Below are 21173 nucleotides of genomic sequence, written 5' to 3'. Positions count from 1 at the left end.
GAATAAAAAAAACTGTTATCAAATAATCCAATTCAAAACAGTGATATTAAGAAAGATGTGGCGTGCTTGGGTGGTTAAGTTCTGGGCCCACATCTTACCACATGATTCAGCAAAACAATTATATTTCATATAAACTGGGTCACATTGTCACTGTTGCTTAAGGAAACTGAGTTTAAATGAAAGTTTTATTACATGTTGTTCTAAACACGTACACATTTCCTGTTTTGTTTAGTAGCATTAAACATTTGAAAATTATTCCGCAGAGACAGCAACATACTGTAGAACATAGAACACAACACAATTAGACATTATATGAAAAGGTTAAGATATATATAATATTTATTTCCATCAAATACTGAGAAAGGGGTGTTGATAGGTTCCAGAATTCTATGTATTTGAGTCTTCTAAACCTCAACATCTACCTATCATGTTATGCAGAAGAGATTCAATAAGTCTTGCTGCAGTGCGTACTGTAAAATCTAAAAACTATGTTCAATTTGTCCATGGTGCATGGTCTACATCATAACACTTAGAGAAGGAAGAGGAATGTGTGTGTGTGATAAACTTTCAAATGCGCATAAACCATAATAAAGTAAAGGAGGGAAGCATATTTTATGGGAAGAGAAATGTTAGAACAGGAGGTAAAACTCTGATGCTGAACGGTGGCAGGTTCAGGAGAAATATAAGGAAGTATTTATTCACAGATTCATGGAATAGTCTCCTAAGAGGTGGGAGTTGGAATACAGTGTGGGAATTCAAACATGCTTGTGATAAACATAAGGCTAGGAATAAAAACAAAAGAAATCAAAGTGGGTTTAAGTTTTACAGCAGATAAGAAAATGGGCAGTGTAGGTGGGCCAAGTGGTTCTTATCTGCTGTCTTTGTTATTTGTATGTCCAGTGACGCCTAGTGCAGAATTCTGTACTACACGAACCTAAGCAAAGCTGTTCTGACTCGCTTTGCAAACAGTCTTTATTATGTAAATCGCAAACTCACAATGTACAGTGAAAGGCAGCTGGATGAATAAACAGTGGCTATAGGTTCGATGAAAAATATGCCAATTTATTGAAGAATAAGAATTAATAATTGTTATGCTTGAGCTGGCAAAACCAGCATTTTGCAAACATTTCAAATATTATCTACACATACTGCTCAGTTTGCTCCCATTTTATATATTATTTATGTGTATAGTGCCATCCATGCACATTACGCTTTATAGCAGTAATAAACATGACAGAATAATAGGAGAGCTAATGGGAATAAACACATCGGACAAAAAAGAAAACATTAGGAAAATGAGTCTCTGCCCCAAAGAGCTTGAAATTTAAACGCTTAGGCGCACAAACATTACAAATGGGCCACACAATGTGCATCTTGCAAAATTAAATGTTTAAGCCTTATGCTTCCAATTTTTAGCTTTTTAGTTTACAGGCAAAGGATCCTATTTTATGCATATTTTATACAGTAATATTCCAACATTGCTTTAATTGAGTTTAAGCTGACAAACATTTTATACTCTAGTTTGACCATAAAGTTAGATCAGGGGACGTTTACTTTGCCTTGTTTGCTCTTCTGTGGAATTAAATTGTTCCAGTACCTCCATTTGCTCACTAGATGGCATGATAAAGAGTTCACATACAACTGAATGAAAAAATATACCCATTCCAATACTTTTTGAGTGTGATAAAATATATTTCATTTCTATACGTGCAAAGTGCTGTTGTACATTCATTTTAGTGTTTGTGAAAGGAATTATGTTACGTTTGTGTTTCTTACTGTCTAGTAAATTCCCATTTAGAAGCTTATAACTGCAGAAAATGTTTCATAGAAACTATTGATGTGGTATTAAGGTAACTAAGAAATCAAATTGATGCTTTTTTCTGTTTCTGCAGTTTTGCTTGTAATTACATAAACCACTTCAAATGTTTTTACAACAGACAGGGAATAATTTTATCTGTCCAGGTCTCCATAGGTACAGTATGTAAATATATTGAAATACTACATGCTACTATACATATTGAAATTGATACTAAATAAATAAAAAAGTTAAAAGGCACAGCTGTCTAAAAATTACAACTGCCTAAAAACATACTGTGTGTACTGCCTGAATGGTGAGTAAAAGAACCTTTGAACTGCGCTCTCTGAACCTGGTATTCAAAAAAGTAATGTATTTAAATATTGCATAAGTCCAAAAATGTTCAAAAATCCCAATATAAAGTGCAAAAAAGAACGAAAGGGATGATACATCTGAGAAATAGTCAATGTTTTGGAATACAAACCTATGTCAAGAGGAGATCTAAACAGACCTCCATCTGATGTCCTTAAATGGTCATCATGATTGCTTGGTGTCTTCCCCCATTCCTCTTGGGCTTACCGCCCCATTACATGTATACGCTCCGGAGTCACCTGTAACTTCATAACATAAGCGTCAGGATCATCACAGCGTTGTATACTAGTGAGACAAAACCTTAATAACAATACACTCTAAACATGTGTGTCTCATGTACTACTGTGGTTTCAAATAAACTTACTCGATACATTGTTACATAGTTGCTACATTGTTTTCATCTACCAGAAGTAGACAGATATTAGTATCAATAGATGTTGTCTTTCCTATCTAGGCCCATTTATGAGACACACATACACACCATAGTGTGTTTTATGTGCATATTACCATAGCACACATATTGCTCATACGTCAAACTCCTTACCTCACTGTGGGGATTTTATTCACATATGTATATAGTAGTTCACATGTTGTCTTTCATTTGAATATATGTGTAGTAGGGTACCCTGCCTTGCCTCCTCCCTGGCATTAGTCCCTTCGCTCGGGAGGGTGTGTGTGAGTTGTGTCAGCCATGTTGTGGTCGGCACAGCCACATACATATGGACTGTGTGTAAGGCAGTGGCCATTTTGAGGTTGGGACTGCAGGAAGAGGAGGTCCTGACTGTTCAGGATTTCCTCTGCATACTCGAGGTGGCGTGGCCAGTCCTGACGAAGCCAGCGTTGGGAGAGGTAGTGTCCAAGGAGCTAGTCAAGCCCCCTTGACTAGGCCATACCCGTTCCCCGTAGGCCCCAGCTAGTATCCCCTACACTGTAGAGGAGTATTGTAGGGATGCCCAGTAATAAGGGACCTGCCCCCTTAGTGTGTGTGTAAGAACCAGCGGAGATGACGGAACTGCACCAAGGTTTCCCCATGCCTGGTGGAACGGCTGCGCAGTGCTACCGAAGGAAAGGTGAGAGGAGATTGTGTCGGAGGTCCTGTATCGTGGGATCGCGGATGCGGCCTGTTTAAAGAATACCCTGGTGTATGCAAGTACCCAGGAAGGTATTGTACAATTGTAGAATGCTTGCGCCCCCTGCGGCCAACATTGTTTGATTGTACCATGAACAGTATACAGAGGCTGACGCCTGAGACTTGGTTATGGCCTTAAATACTGCTTATGGTTCTAAGGACGATGACGTGGAGCTATTCGCCAAATTCCATGACCTTAAACAAAATGACAAGGAAGATATGTCAGCTTTCATCTGGCGCATCCAGCTAAATCTATGGACATTAGTATCAAAGGAGGTTATTGAACTACCAGAGGTGAACAGCCATCGCCTCAAACAGTTGCTGCGGAGATCTTTGCCAATGCATCCCATTGCCATTATGCTCAGATGTACTCTCTCCACAGAAAATCCCCTAAGGTTTGATGAATTAATGAACTGCGTGCAAGACCAGGAAGTCTCCCTGCGGTTCCATACACCTAAAAAGGACCAGAGGATACAGGCAGTTCCACCTGGGGAACCCCGGTAAAAAGGGAACCTTCTGAAGTAACAACTCTGGAACCTTCGCGATCGACCCCCTGACCACCAGAGTGGCTGGCCTGAGACCTGGCCCCGTTTTTCCAGGGACCACCCGAATGCACACCCCGCTGTTATGAGTGTGGGGAAGAAGGTCACATGAGGAGTTACTGCACTTAGCAGGTAACCCCCAAGGCAGCGGCACTACCTTTTGCAACTTTCTCTAAAACACAGTCGTTCCATGGTGGGAAAAGCCCGTTATCTACCAATCCTAGAAAAGAGCCTCGAGCAGACCTCTCAAGTCAAATCGGCCCCATCTCGTTGGTCCAAGTTCTGATTGAAGGGATCTACGCATCTGTTCTATTGGATACTGGTTCGCAGGTAACCATTGACTACAGATCGTTCTACGATGACCACCTGCAGCATCTGCCATTGGAATCGGCTGAAACCATGAAACCGTGGGGGCTCAGCAGCCAGGATTACCCGACAGATTGGGTAATCAAGGTGCAGATGGACATACCTCAACTCAATACTAACGCACCCTATGGAGGTGGAAGCACTGGTGTGTCCCGAACCCAGGAGCACCTGAATTCAACCATTATATTGGGCACCAATGCCGACATAGGGCCTCATGTAGTAAGCGCCGATAAGGCTTTTATCGGCATTTTCCCGCCAAAATTGGATTGTAGATTCAGTAAGCGCCGATAAGTGCTCAAAATCGGCAGTTTTTCTTGCCGATAAAAATTTATCGGCATGCGGCTGCCGATAACCCACTTATCGGCACTTTTCGGCATTTTTGAAATCGGCTGTATTCAAGTAGCCCCGGTCAGCTTATCGGTGCTGATCGGCACTCAGAAATGGAGATTTCACCGGCAATTGGTCCCGCCAACTAAAGTTGGCAAGGTTGCCGGGACGGCACTTAGAAAAAAAACCTCATCTCTACATCAATGGAGTCAATGGAGCGGGGACTTATAACATTATAGGACTGTTTATGTTCTATTGCTCATAATAAAAATGTGCTTGGCATTACAGTGTCAAGGTCATTCACTTCATTGTGTCACCCCTTACGTTTATTATTTGCATAACATTGTACTTTTCAATGTTATGATGATTTGCGTGTCACATTAGTCTTAATGTTAGGATGTGTCAAGGGAAAATCCTATACTCAACTCTTAAAGGAACAGGTCACATCATATCAAACATGTTACTTAAGTGTGCTTCAATTTATTATATGATGTAACACATTTCACACATCTAACAAATCCAGCGTATAGTAATGTTGCTATACATTATACAATGCTTGTAATGTGTAACGCATGATCAAACGTAAATGTAGCTGTTTGTTTTCATGTTTACATGTACTTTGTGACCTCCCTCTTTTGATGACGTCTGCAATTGGACACTCAATAACATTGCATGTTTACATTGTACACGATGCATTAGAATCACTTCATGCTAACTTATACACACATCTATAATAGTTACTCATTTTTACACGATTTAAACTGAATCAATAGCAACTATCCTGATGGCATTAAATTATGGATATGCACAACAATTACTTCATGTGAACAGGTGACAATAACATGCCAAATTATACATGTTGCAATGTAGTTTCTCAATGTAATTGTCATGGTTGTATCCTAATTAGATGACTGAGTGTTGCGTTCAGAAGTGGTACATGCATTACACATTCCAGAAATACTTGACAATAAATGCTTGTACAAAGCTTAACGTTGCATCATTCTCAAATATCATGATTGCCTGGTGAACACACATAAATAATCCTTTTAATTGCTACTGGATACACGTTGGGAGTGAACTACTTGGATATGTTAATGTAACACCTTGCACTTCAGCAAGTCACCTGACATCATCACATAGGTATTTAAAGGAGGGCAATTACCTGCGTATTCACAGCTACAGACCTGAAAATGATGCGAATGTTTATGAGACGGAGGAAGATTCTATTTAATGAGAGGCTTGCTGATGGAGAGGATGTCACAGGCCAAGGAAGGGACAGGGACAGAGGCAGGGACAGTGCCAGGGACAGTGACAGGGACAGGCACGCGGACAGGAGAGGGAGAGGGAGAGGTCGAGGGAGAGGGAGAGGGCAAGGAGATGAGAGGAGAAGAGAGAGGAGAGAAGTTGTGCCTCGTCCTTGTTTGTACAGGGAGAGAACCCTGTTAGATGGGATGAGTGAGGAGGAGATTGTAAGTCGCTATCGTTTGAGTTCAGCAGCAATCTTAGCTCTTTATGAAGAGATACGGGGAGATTTAGATTCTGTGACAGCCAGAGGTCGTGCAGTCCCTGGGCTTGTTAAAATGCTGTGCTCATTACATTATCTTGCTTCCGCGTCATTCCAGACAACTGTGGGCATAGTGGGTGGGGTCTCGCAATCTACATTCTCGCGGGCCTTTACCCAGTTTCTATGTGCACTCAATAGACGTGCTAGAAATTATATTCATTTTCCTACAGAGCACACAGAGTGGCTGGAAGTCAGGAATGGCTTTTATACCATAGCCGGGATACCATGTGTGATGGGTGCAATCGATTGCACCCATGTTTCTTTGATTCCGCCTAGTCAGTGTGAGCATGCTTACCGCAACCGTAAGCACTACCATTCCCTGAATGTACAGGTGGTATGCGATACCACAATGAAGATTATGCATGTGGTAGCCAAATTCCCTGGTTCCAGTCACGATTCCTCTATCCTGAGAAACTCATCGGTCTTCCATGCTTTCGAAGAAGGCAATTTTGGACCTGGTTGGCTGGTGGGTGAGTACATATTATGATGTGTTAACAAACAACTCTTGGTTTTCTAGGAAATGTTGTATGTAATAATGTTAACACAAATTGTTTCATATTTGTGCACGATGGATTATAGGTTACTCAGGATACGGAATTAGGCTGTGGCTGTTGACCCCTTTGGCAAACCCTCAATGTGAAGCAGGGGAGAGGTACAATGTTGCCCATATATCTACGCGATCCGTCATAGAGTGGACATTTGGGCTTCTCAAGACAAGATTTAGGTGTCTCGATAGAACTGGTGGGGCACTTCAATATAAGCCTGCTAAAGTGTCTGATATTATAATTGCATGTTGCATTTTGCACAATGTGGCACTCCGCAATAATGTACAAACAGACATACGTCAGGGTTTAGAGGAGGAGCATCCCGTCAATTTACCAGCTGACACTGACCAAACAGCCAGTGGTGTTGAGACACGTCTGAATGTCATAAACACATTTTTTTCATGTAAGCAAATACATATATGTTCATAGTACTACATAGATGTATTCAATCTTTGTTATGATAAATACATTTGTCCAAATACCATTCACTTAGGAAACAGATGAATATGGTTCGCACACCTTTCTCTTCTCTGCTGTGTGGACAATTGCATGTGGTACCGGTATGTTATTCATCAACAGGTTGTATTATGCTTCTTACCAATAAAAGGTGTTGTGTGTACGTGAAGAAATAATGTGTACTAAATCTATATTTTATGTACATGCTCTTTTTGGTTATGCATACACAATAAACCTACTATGTCCATAGTCAATAGCTAGTGCAGTATGGTTACATACAGTTTTTTTTTTTGCAGTGGGACATGTGAATCACAATGATGTGACTATTGTGTTTTTCAGATCATATTTGACGTGTTCTAGATGTTGTTTCATATCACATACAAAATTGTCAATTCTGTGTGTTGCTTACCTTAATGAACATGTCATGACAATGATTTATATTCATTCATGTTTTCTTTTTCAAGGTATATCACTTCAATGACTGCTCATGATGTGTATTTCAATTCACATATGTCATAAGATGTGCAAACCTCGATACAGGTATAGTTACAGGATGTATAAACAGAACGTAATGAAAAAGATGTGACAATTGAAACATGTCGTTTCTGTATTGTGTGCATGCGTTTAGCTACACTTGGTGGTTATTGTGCAGTGTCTTTTAAAATCATTAGGGTCATTACATAACATGTAATTTAGCAAATGTAACAACATCCATTCATGGAATATAGGGGTGGGGGGAGAGAAGGGGATAAACCATGCTCAGCTATTGATTATGGGAGGAGAACATCCATTCATGCACATGAGCGATGTTAACACTCAATGCATGTTTGTATGAAAAGACTCCAATGTTTTAAACATCATTAACATTGCAATGTATGTGATTAGTTGTTGTATCACTTCATCTTCATGTTCATTACTACATTGTCACATGTGTATATATAAGTGAAAGATGTGTGTTGATTTGACGTACATGTAACATGTGTCAAAATGTTAACACCATTCCAAACTATAGTTCTTTGGATTCTCAACTTTTCCTAATTCATTCAACACAATGACAATGTTGTTAATATAATTTTTATTTCATTCACGTTAGATATTCATAATGATCATGATCCTTTATAACTAATGTCAACATATGAACATAAATGAAGTGGACATTTGCATACGCACACATTTCAGCAACAGTGGGTGTGTGTGTGTGTGTTGTACTTTTTGTGTGATGCATGTATTTCTACGTGAAATAATATAAACAAACATAATAATGTTGCTTTTATCATCGGCCTCACTTAGCTATGTATGTGTTGAACGTTTACTAATAACACTAAACTATAGTTAGTCATGTGAATAAAATGTACACACAAATGTTCATGGTTTAATGATCTTTAACTAACATTCATTAGCTCATGCATGTTAGGTTAGCACTACAACTTAGGTGAAAATATAAAATGCACACGACTAAACAGTTTCTATCACCTCCCTATTGTTATTGTGTACGTTCAGATACAATGTCTACAGGTTGTTATGTAGCATTTACATTCTTTGACAAGTCACACGTGAGATTATAATATATAGTAGATTAATGTGTTTGCTGAGTGATAATGTTGGTTGCATATATCACATGGCAATACATATAATGTTAGTAGAAAAGAACCAAAAAACAGTATAAGTTCTAACTTCAGTGCTTAGCAACATCATTATGTTAATTAAGTGCATAGTAAATATTTGCATAATAGGATAACATTATGTAGTGATTGTTAATCTGCACAACAATCATTGAAAGCATTGTTATATATTTATTATAATAGTTGTTCACTCGTCGTCACAATCATCTAATATAACGATTGGCTCATCTGAAATCATACATTGGTCCCATGTATTCATCCGCGACATCTGTGAAATACAGCAAACACATGATGTTCAAAGATGGCACATTTATATATGTCTCAGCATGACAACGCTTAACACATGTCTATATGATTGTGGATATTCACGCATAAGTAACGTATATGTTTAAATTGCAAGGATAAAACTACAGATACAGAACTGTCTCATTTTTCGAATGGCGTTGCTACTGATCATCATTACTACTGATATGATTTTTCCGGTGCCTGTATACATAATAATGTGCGCGCACAACATCTGTTGCGCGCGCACGTCACGAATGTGTGGACTAAGTCTTAGCGCATGCGCAAAACGATGTGTACACTGTGCGTTCAATACATGTCCCTCCATGGTGCTGCTAGCAGTATGCATATCATGGCTGGAAGTTATGATATGGAAGCTAAACAAATTCACTTCAACACATGTACATATCTAAACTTTGTAAACGGACGTGTGCCCACGGAAAAAACGGACGATCAGCCAATGAGCGAACAAAAGACGTGTGAAGTCATGTTAAGGCACCGTGAAATGCACGCAAACACCGCTCCCACTGAATTAACATTGGCCTCCAGCGCTGTGCACGCACCGCCCCACCGACGTGCGCGCATGACACACTGCACTGACCGAAACAATAAGCTACGGACACAGCCAATACGGTTTCATGCGCACGTCGGTTGGGGGTGGGGCTTGCATCGGTAACCTTTTTAAGGACGCCTTGGGACATGACCAGGTTCCCACGTCATATGTGGGCGACACTTTGTTTTTATATGTTGAATGCTAAACAATGAAGTGTGTGTGTGTGTTACAGTTAGTGTAACATGTTGAAATGATACTTTAAAAGTGATAAGAATCTAGGATTTAGGACTCCGTCACCAATGTGTACTAATGGTTCGTCATGTAGTATATTGTTATAGGAAATAATGTCTTTGTGCACGCTACATGTAAGCCTGTCTGCAATGTTAAGCTGTATCCACTCATTTGGCTAACAAATGGTGTATATTATTAATGTAGACATATATAATTTGAGTAAAGGCATAACAAAATTTGTATTTACCATTCTTGTAGAAGTCAAAACATATTTGGCTGCAACTGCTCGCTGCAGGAAGGCACAAGAGTATCATCCATGGTTGAGGCAACCGTTGAATCCTGAATCACATACATCTCCATTAGGGCGTCATATGGATCTGCAGTGGCTTCTTCAAACAAGACGTCCGGAGGTACGTACAGTTGTTTGTTGTTTTCCCATCCACATTGGTATTGCCCATATAAGTTTGGAAACATATCATAGTAGTTATGTCCATCTTGCATCTGGTCTCGCTGAATGGAGGGTGCAGGTAGATCAGCAGACGCGACAGTCAGTGCGGCTTCAGTGTCACTGGTATTAGGCAAAAATATGCTATTTAATAGAAGATATGTTCCATGTTCCATGGTAAGTTTAAATGATGGTGCAACATGCCAGCATCCATATCGTTGATCTAGCCGATCATGGACACGCTAAAAACATTCATTTGCGGATGAAGTGAATCGTACAAAAGTTTTAAAATTTCATTGTATGTCAGGTTGTTGGTAGTATGGATATTTCTTTTGGATCAAGTCATAGATTTTGGCCACGTTTGCACTTTTCTCTGGCGTTGATTCGATTGCTTCAAAAATCATAAATTTGTATGATTTACGTGGATGGCTGTGCAATGTGGAAGCTTCTGCCATTTCTTCTCTCTTCAAGTGTACATTGTGTGAAGTTGAACGTATACGGATGTTTGCTGAATGTGTGATTAGTTACATGTTATCTTCGCTGTTTCTTCCAAGGTTATAATACAACGTAGCAGTTATACGCCTAGGTTTTCTCCCACAAGAAATTTGTTACAATAATTGCCAAATTCTTTGGGTAAGATACTCTTTTCACAGTAATCGAAACTTTACTTTCGGCTTAGGCAATCAACATGTGCAAAACAAGTAGACTCTTTGAATTAGAATAACAATGTGTATGAAATCATCTACAGTGCAATGATGAACAGATTTCTGGTTACACTTACTGCACCGACACACTTTATTCGAGCAAATACCCAGTATGTACCTGGCAGATACCTGGAATGCACCGCTCCTCACCTCTGACAAGCCCCATTGCGTTTGCCTTCCCAGCCTGGGTTCATGCCTGGCTGACGGGCGGCTGATCTGTTAAATGATAATGATTAGGATTTAATAGGCTGCAATGCTTCGCGTGTCTACCAGATGGCATAAATTCATGAATTGTAATGCAGTATATATATATATACTGTGCAGTATTGCAGCCAGCGGGAATAAAATGCTTCAATCCCTGCCTGGAAAATACCTCAATGCACTCGGGCAGAAAACAGTCACAAACCTCAATACACCCGGGTATACCCGAATTCGTGGGACTAGCCGAGCTCGAATAAAGTGTGTCGCCAGTGTAGCTAGATGTAACCATACACACATCTCTCTGTTTGTCTCTTTTTCTGTTTTTCTCTCTGTCTGTTTATCTCTCTTTCTCTATCTTTCTCTCTCTGTTTCTCTCTCTCTTTGACTCTCTCTGTTAGTCTCTCTTGATATATACATAGATATACATATATTTATATATATAAAAACATATATAATTAGATATATATACATGTATCAACATATATATTTATGTATATATAATTAACTATATATTGTGTTTAGATATATATGTATATAGATATATAGAAGCCCACCGCTGTGCCACAATATGAGCTGGAAGGGACAGACAGAGAGAGAAAAAAAAAAGTGTTAGTTTTTTTTTTTTCTCTCTCTGTCTGTCCCTTCCAGCTCATATTGTGGCACAGCGGTGGGCTTCTACATATCTATATACATATATATCTAAACACAATATATAGTTAATTATATATACATAAATATATATGTTGATACATGTATATATATCTAATTATATATATATTGTGGCTGCACGGGGCTCCGTGTGATTGGAGCTGTCCCGTCTGCCCCAATACAGTCATTGGTGGCACAGCGGTGGGCTTCAGCCAATCGGAGCACTTCGTGACGTCACGAGGGGCGGGAAAGGAGGCTGAGAGTAAGGGAATAGCTTCTTGCCTTCACGGAACACTAGGGGCATGCGCGGGCGTCATGTGGGGGCGGTATTTACCCACAATCCTATGGGTTGTTGGAGTGACGCTCCGTGTGACGTCATGCGCATGCGCGGTGTGTCCGCGATGCAATTACCCACAGATTTCTGTAATTTACTCATTAAACCTTGGATATATAAGGTGCCCAGTCTAAACATACCCCATACTCCTTGATAAAGGACCTGTTGGTCTGAAACGCGTAGGAGGTCCCTATCTGTGTCCCCCAAGGGGGTGAATTTGTCTCTCATCATGCTGCAATAAAAGAAAAGTTTTTTTACTCCACACCTGGCTCCCTGGCTGTGCGCCATTCATTTTTTTCTATTGAATTCTCTGGACTCTGGATCCTTCTTGGCTTGCATGCCGGCAGAAAAAACCTGGAGATGACGTGAGTGGGGTTTATTGGCTTAGACTATTATAGTTGGGTTTGACAGCAAACAGTCATTATTATACCTACATGTCTTTATTATGCCTACCCACTCCCATTGGTATCTCCAGGGGTTATTAAGATTTATGCCTTTGGATGGAGTTACTGCGGGTTTGAGCACCCCAATTCCTTCACCCATCCTGTCCAGCTAGACTACAATCATGAGCTGGGAAAAATATATCCTTTGATGAATGTGAAACCCTTGGCTTACGTGAATGCTGTATCCATACCGGAAATTGACCCGGCGCTACAGTTTGACTTCAGAGACTCACCTCTACTGGACGATTGGAAGAAGCATCTTTAGGAAAGGCTGAGTGAGCAGAAAGAAGTCTTCTTAACCCAGGAAATGGAAGAGGGATGTACTAAAAATGCCCAACACACTATCAGATTGAGTGATACAACACCCTTCTGCAAACAGTCACGTGAAATAGACCTGAGAGATGTGGACGATGTCTGTGGCATTTTGCAAGAAATGAAAGGTGCCGCTATTACAACTGAGTCCCGCAGTCCAAACGCCTCACCCAACGTGGTAGTATGGGGAAAAAATGGCACCATATAGCTGTGTGTAGGCTACCAAACCCTAAACCTCCAGACTATCCCGACCAGTACACCTTGCCTCGAATTGAAGGGATCCTATGTGCATTATCTGGCAGTCAGTTGTTCAGCATGTTGGATTTGCACTCTGGATACTACCAGGTCCCCATGAGCCCCGAAGATCAAGAAAAGACAGCGTTCATCTGTCCTCTGGGATTCTATCAGTTCTCCCGAATGCCTCAAGGCATATGTGGAGCCCCAGTCACATTCCAGCGACTAATGGAAAGGACCTTGGTGACCTGAACCCAGAGAATGTTTGGTCTACTTGGACGACATCAATGCTTATGGACGGATGCTGGAAGAGCACGAGGAATGCCTGTTGAAGGTCCTGGATCAATTGAAGCAGGAAGGTCTGAAGCTGTTCCTCGATAAATGCAAATTCTGCCAATCATCGGTCACTTACGTGGGCCTTATCGTATTCGCTGAAGGGGTGGCAACAGATCTCACCAAGGTGGAAGCAGTAGTAAACTGGCCTTGCCCTGAGAACTCTGCCATTTCTATGGTTCTGTGATTATTACAAGAGGTTTGTTGACGGGTACGCTTGCATCTCCAAAGCTCTGAACAATTTGCTAAAGATCTGTTCCAAAGACCCTCACCAGAAAGTCGTAAATCCCCTTTTGGTGCCAGATGGACTTTTGCCTGTGAGGAGGTTTTCGTGAAATTAAAGAAGAGCCTCACTGAAGCTCCTGTCCTGTCATATGCTGACCAAGACCAGCTGTTTGTGCTGCATGTGAATGCCAGCTATGATGGACTAGGAGCGATGCTTCACCCAGAAATATCCTACCAGGCTATGGCCTGTCGCCTATGTGAGTAGCAGCCTTACTCTGAGTGAGAAGAACTATCCGGTTCACAAGTTAGAATTTCTGGCTTTGAAGTGGACCATTGTGGATAAGCTACACGACTACCTCTATGAGGTATCATTCAAAGTGAGGACGGACAATAACCCTCTGACGTATATTCTGACATCCGCTAAATTGGATGCCATCGGTCACAGGGCATTGGCTGCCCTGTCCAATTACAGTTTCACCCTGAAGTACAAGCCACGGCCTAAGAATTTTGGTGCCGATGCTCTGTCCCGAAGGCCTGGATTGGGGCCTGTTTCTGAGGACGGGGAATATGAAGAAATACTGGACCTCGGGATTCATGCCATGCATTCTACCACTGCCATTTTGGACAGAAAAGTGGCCTTGTTGAGTTGCGAGTGGCGTATTCTCTGCGATGTCAGTCCAATGCGCTCCCAGTTGCGTATTGCTACCTAGAGGTACTATCAAGGGCGGAAGAACCCAAAACAAGAAGGAAGGATATAATTGAAGTACAGATGGTTGATCCAGTGTGCGGTCCCCTGAAGCGGGCAGTACAAAAGAAGAACCCTAATTTAATTAAGTGTGCTCCTGGACATACTGTAGTTCCCTTCATGAAGAAATGGGACAAATTACAGTTGGACAATGGGTTGCTATACTGTGTGGTCCCTTACCATAATCATCTGGATAGGAGGAAGCTGGTCCTTCCAAGAAAGCTGCAGTACATGGCATTGAGGTCATTACATGATGACCATGGACACTTGGGCATAGACAAAACATTCAGACTCCTGAGGGATAGATTCTACTGGCCGAAAATGAGAGAGGATGTGGAAAATCATTGCCGAAGATGCTTGAGGTGCATTCAGAGGAAAACACAGCCAACGCGTGCAGCTCCAATGTGCCATCTGCAGAGTTCTGGTCCTATGGACCTAGTATGTATGGACTTCCTATGCATAGAACAAGACTAGAGGTATCGGTAATGTTCTAGTAATCACCGACCACTATATCCGCTTTGCCGAAGCCTTTCCAACTAAAGACAAAAAGGCTCACACAGTGGCTAAGGTATTATGAGAGAAATATTTTGTTCATTAATTAAGGATTGCCGAACCGCATGCACTCAGACCAGGGCCGTGATTTCGCGAGCAGGCTCATAAAGGAGCTGCTGAAGTAGCTTAATGTTGAGAAGTCCCGTAAAACAACCTAGACATAAACAAATGCTGTTTTATAAGCTACAAAAACCCTTGCAGAGATCATTAAATGTTGCTTAATAACAGGAAAATACCCGGACAATAGAGGAATGCAATAGTTATCTTCATTCACAAGAAATGAGGCAAATAAGTTATCAAGAGCTACAGACCAATCAATTTACTTCCAATAACTTATACGATTTTTACGCAGATACTCACTAATCGGCTGCCAGACCTTGAACTTTGCCGGGCATAGAGAAAAAACAGGATTTTGAAGTAGATACACCACAATGGACTACATCCAAGATGTACAAGAAGTGATTTTCTGAAATAATGACTATGATGTACCACTCATCTTAGGAGGCATATCTTAAAAAGCATTTGATTTTGTCAATTCCTCATCTGTTTAAACTGCACTAAGAAGATAAAGTGTTGAACAAGCATTGATATTATATGGAACATTTGCGAGAATGCCACATCAACCATTAGATTACATGAAGATACAAGAAGGGAGACACCATGTCACCAAAGCATTTCACAGCAACACGTGAAGTGTTCAAGACATGAAATTGGTAAGAAAAAAATAATAAAAATCAACAATAAATACTTTTGTCACCTACGATTTGCAGATGATATTGATATTTAGGACTCTAGCAACAAATTAGAAAATTTTCCGAAGCAAATAAGAAGGTAAACCTCAATATGATTCTCAACAAGACCAAAGTGATGTTCAGCAATTTTTCAACTCTGCAAAATTGAAATAAGTGGAATAGAACTAGAAGTGTAAGACTTTCTATATTGGTCAGCAAGTACAAATGGATGGGAACCTTTCAAATTAAATCTACAGCAGATATAAGATGAATCAAATTTGGGAGCCTTCCACTCAAAAAGAAAGTGTTCAAATGGTCTAGCCTGTTTGTGCTCATATATGGATGTGAAACTTGGACCCTAAATGTATAGACAATTCCAAAGCTTCAGACATCTCAAAAAAGTATCAAGAGATGTATGATAGGTAACATCCAAGGAGACAGGGAAAATAATGAATGGGTTTAAAAGAAAACAAAGACCGTGACATCATCACAAGAGTGAAAAAAAAATTCAATTGCAGTTGGCTGGACACTATCATGTTACTCAACTGGATTCCAAGGGATGTCAAATGATCATGACAGAAGTTTACAGCAAAGATAGTGATCACATAAAGACCCTGGTACAGCTAAACCCCGTTATAACGCGCCTCGTTATACCGCGATTCGGTTATAACGCGGTTTTCCCGTGGCTCCCGTTTTTTTTTAAAAAAAAAAAAAAAAAAAAAAAAAAAATTTTTTTAAAAAAATTTTTTTTACATTTTTTTTTTTGCACACTGCACACACTCACTGCACACACACTGCTCATTGCTCACACTGCCACACTGCACACACACTGCACACTGCACACACACTGCTCATTGCTCACACTGACACACTGCACACACTCACTGCACACACACTGCTCATTGCTCACTGCCACACTGCACACACACTGCACACTGCACACACTCACTGCACACACACTGCTCATTGCTCACACTGCCACACTGCACACACACTGCACACTGCACACACACTGCTCATTGCTCACACTGACACACTGCACACACTCACTGCACACACACTGCTCATTGCTCACTGCCACACTGCACACACACTGCACACTGCACACACACTGCTCATTGCTCACACTGACACACTGCACACACACTGACCACACTCACGCACACTCACACACACTTACGCACACTCACGCACACTTACGCACACTTACAGACACTCACACACACTCACACACACACACACACACACACTTACACACACTTAGACACTCACACACACTCACACACACTTACACACACTTACACACACTTAGACACTCACAGACACACACTCACACACACTCACACACACTTACACACTCACAGACACTCACACACACTCACACACACTTAGACACTCACAGACACTCACAGACACTCACAGACACTCACAGACACTCACACACACTCACACACACTCACACACACTTACACACTCACAGACACTCACACACACTCACACACACTTACACACACACTCAGACACTTACCCACACTCACACACCCATATACACACACACACTTTCTCTCCCATATATACATACACACACACTCTCTCACTCTACACAGACGGGCCGCGACCAGCACCACCACCCGCTCCCCCCCCTCCTCCCGCGCAGGCAGCGGGAGCACCGGGGACAGCGGTGGGGAGAAGAAACCCCCCGCTACAACCTCCATGCAGGCAGCATGGTTCTGAGGTAAGCGGCGACCTGAGGGGACATCCCCACTCCCATCTCCTGCCCCGCGGCCTGTCCCGAGGTGACAGGGGGAAGCGGGGACAGGAGAGACATCCCCGCTCCCATCTCCTGCCCCGCGGCCTGTCCCGAGGTGACAGGGGGAAGCGGGGACAGGAGGGACATCCCCGCTCCCATCTCCTGCCCCGCGGCCTGTCCCGAGGTGACAGGGGGAAGCGGGGACAGGAGGGACATCCCCGCTCCCATCTCCTGCCCCGCGGCCTGTCCCGAGGTGACAGGGGGAAGCGGGGACAGGAGGGACATCCCCGCTCCCATCTCCTGCCCCGCGGCCTGTCCCGAGGTGACAGGGGGAAGCGGGGACAGGAGAGACATCCCCGCTCCCATCTCCTGCCCCGCGGCCTGTCCCGAGGTGACAGGGGGAAGCGGGGACAGGAGAGACATCCCCGCTCCCATCTCCTGCCCCGCGGCCTGTCCCGCGGTGACAGGGGGAAGCGGGGAGCGGAGGGACATGCCCGCTCCCATCTCCTGTCCCGCGGGATGAATATGCGCTAAAGCGCGGCGGCCATTTTTTTTTCTCGCGACCCCGTTAGTAACGCGGTGGTCTCGGGGTGGACCCCGAGACCCGCGTTATAACGGGGTTTAGCTGTATATGCATTCTGATGTATGGATAGGAAACAATTGGACTCAGTATGTCCTGGGATCTAAATATCCCTTCAGAGATCAGGTTACTGCATTAGTATTCATAAGCATCTCTGCCCAAGGGTTAAATGTATTGTTTAAAAGGCCCGTAAGCGAAACAATACAATTTTATTGAGATATTGCAACAACGACGATAGTGATCTAATATATACAGTGAAAAATATTAAAAGTCCCCAAATTAAGGCGGCTCGATGGATAGCAAATCATGTCTCCATAGCAATGTATGTACATGATCAGAGTATGTCACAGTTATAATAATAACTAGCCAAGTAGGTAGCTACTCAGAAAGGTATCCAGCGATGGTGGAGGTTGATAATAGTTATGCCTTTCAACAACTCGTCCTTTTTGGAGGGTTTCGCCACTTTCCGGATATGGTCCTTCAGCTGATGCCAGACCATTTCGATCGGATTGAAGTCTGGCGATCTGTCATTGGAAAAAAAAAGACAATTAGTTTAAGAGATACAGTACATAGTAAAAACAGTGGGGAAAAAATGAGACACGGTCTACTGCACTTACTCCGCTGGCGTCTTCACCCAGTTGATACCGCGCTCAAGGATATGCGCTGTTGACGCGGTGTGCTTCGGATCGTTGTCCTGGTAGAAGCGGTGACCATTCGGGAACTCGCGTGTGATGTATTGCAATGTATTGCAATGTTGTCTTGGAAGAAAGCTTTTTTCATGATTCCTATAGCAAGAAAAGAAAAGTGCTCAAAAAACTGCACAATAGTACAGTACAGTGCATACAGTAAGGTTACACTAGTAAAGTACAGTGCATAAGGCTACATTATTTTTGATATATTTTACCTTCAAAGATGACAATGCATCCTGGTCCACGCCTAGAGATGGCACCCCACACATGCAGCTTGACGGGGTGTTTTGGCCGCGGCTTCAAAGATATGCGGCCTTTTTTGTGGAATGCAAAGCTTGCAAATTTCTCCTGCGACACAGTAGACTCATCAGTGAAGATGCAATCCTGGAAAGTCTCCCCACTGTCGATCCATGCCTGGACCTGGACCACTCTTTTGATTTTGTTTGCGTCCCGTATCACGGGGTACGCTATGTAATGACAAGGAATAAATAATTTTAGCGGTACAGTACAGTTTCCTAAACAACACTTTTACCTCCTGTACTGTCAAGTACTAACCTCACACGTCCATATTTCCATCCAATGCTGCGTCTCATCTTCTTTATGCTAGTCTCGGATACAGCGAGATTGTGATTTTCCTGCAGAGTGTATTTGACCCTTAATGCACTCCTCTCATCATTCTCCTCACTTATTTTGTCTACCAGAAGAGTTGTCTCCCTACAATGTAAAGAAAAACATTCCGGTAAGTAAAAAAATTAGAGACAATAGATCAAGAGGATACAATATATTGTTCTATTAATACAATATGCAGCAATATAACACTGTTGTAATATAAATATACAAAATATATATACTGTTGTAATATAAATATAAATATACAAAATATATACACTGTTGTAATATAAATATAAATATACAAAATATATATACTGTTGTAATATAAATTTAAATATACAAAATATATACACTGTTGTAATATAAATATAAATATACAAAATATATACACTGTTGTAATATAAATATACAAAATATATACACTGTTGTAATATAAATATAAATATACAAAATATATATACTGTTGTAATATAAATATAAATATACGAAATATATACACTGTTGTAATATAAATATACAAAACATATATACTGTTGTAATATAAAACAAACATATTAGATACAGTACTGTAGATGTACAGTACATTTTTGGATCAAATTTTTTTAGTAAAGTTTTATAAATATAAATATACAAAATATATATAGTGTTGTAATATAAATATAAATATACAAAATATATATACTGTACTGATATAAATTTAAATATACAAAATATATATACTGTTGTAATATAAATCAACAGAAATAACAAAAATATTAGATTTAAATTAAAATTATTATTTTTTAAGTTGTATACATATACTTACGCGTTAGTTACCCTTAGTGCCCTTTTGCGGTCTCTGTTTTTTCCGTGTGCATGATAGCTCACGGTGGTTGCTGGCACAACGATGCCAGAAGTAGCTAACCAGCGTTGGATAGCAGCAATTCGGTGTCCGCTCGTGTACATGTCCTTAATTCGCATGCTGAGCTCCTTGGAAATCTTTTTAACAGGCATTGCTGCGAGTAGAAAGAAATACAAACACAAGAATGTATATTCGATGTTTAGTCGATGTGTATTCAATGTGCAGTGAATCCACAAAATGGATGGTGTATTTATACGTTAATGACTCACATTAGAGTACGCCCACTTTCAACACCTGTACCTCGCTGCCATGCATAAAAGGTTACACACTTTGCATAGCCCACCACTCGATGATCTTTATCTGAACTTGCCCTTGTCCAGATACTGCATTGTGCCACCTGCTTCCATGGAGCAACCCCGATTCTATGGACGCAGGAACCCACTCGCCTCTGCCGTTCCTGTCAAGCAGAAAAAGTGAAAGGCGGTTGCCGTTTCCACGCCAAGGCAAAAGCGACAGGCTAAGGCCAATAAAGAAAACCTTCTGCTGACCCCAAAGGCTAAGGGTTTTCATAGACATCAGCCTTATTATGTCAAGAAGATATACGGTAATGTACTCTCGACGCAAAACGATTGGCTGCCAACCGTTCGAACCCGCAGACCACCACCTCCCATACGCTTCGACGACTCTTGCGCCGCTTTCCTGGATATCTTCAGCCCGTCTTCTCCACCCCTCGTCCTTGACGCTGCCGCCGCCCTCACGGAAACCCACAGGCCATCTTCTCCAGTTCTATCCGACGACGCTGCCTCTGAAATCCACGGGTCACTTTCTCCTTTGCTCTTAGACGACTCTGCCGCTTCTCGTTCGGAAATCCAAAGGTCACTTTCTCCATCCCTCTTCGATGACGCTGCCGCTTACTCCTCTACTGGATATCCACAGGTCACCTCCTCCACTCTTCTTCGACGTCGCTGCCGCTTCTCTCCATGGAACCCCCATCTCATCCTCCGTTGCAC

General features: G+C 41.7%; 1 long non-coding RNA gene across 1 annotated transcript; it reads left to right on the top strand.

The window, feature by feature from the left end:
* The first annotated feature begins 7199 nt into the window (after nucleotides 1-7199).
* On the top strand, nucleotides 7200-10194 carry LOC142471576 (uncharacterized). Its single transcript, XR_012789532.1, has 2 exons — nucleotides 7200-7636; nucleotides 10043-10194. It is a non-coding gene; the product is annotated as an uncharacterized LOC142471576 (long non-coding RNA).
* The last annotated feature ends 10979 nt before the right edge of the window (nucleotides 10195-21173 follow it).

The sequence above is a fragment of the Ascaphus truei genome, chromosome 1 (assembly GCF_040206685.1).
Source record: "Ascaphus truei isolate aAscTru1 chromosome 1, aAscTru1.hap1, whole genome shotgun sequence".
NCBI classification, from domain to species: domain Eukaryota; kingdom Metazoa; phylum Chordata; class Amphibia; order Anura; family Ascaphidae; genus Ascaphus; species Ascaphus truei.
The sequence above is the reverse complement of the archived record's forward strand: the minus strand, read 5'-3'. Positions and strand labels throughout refer to the sequence as shown.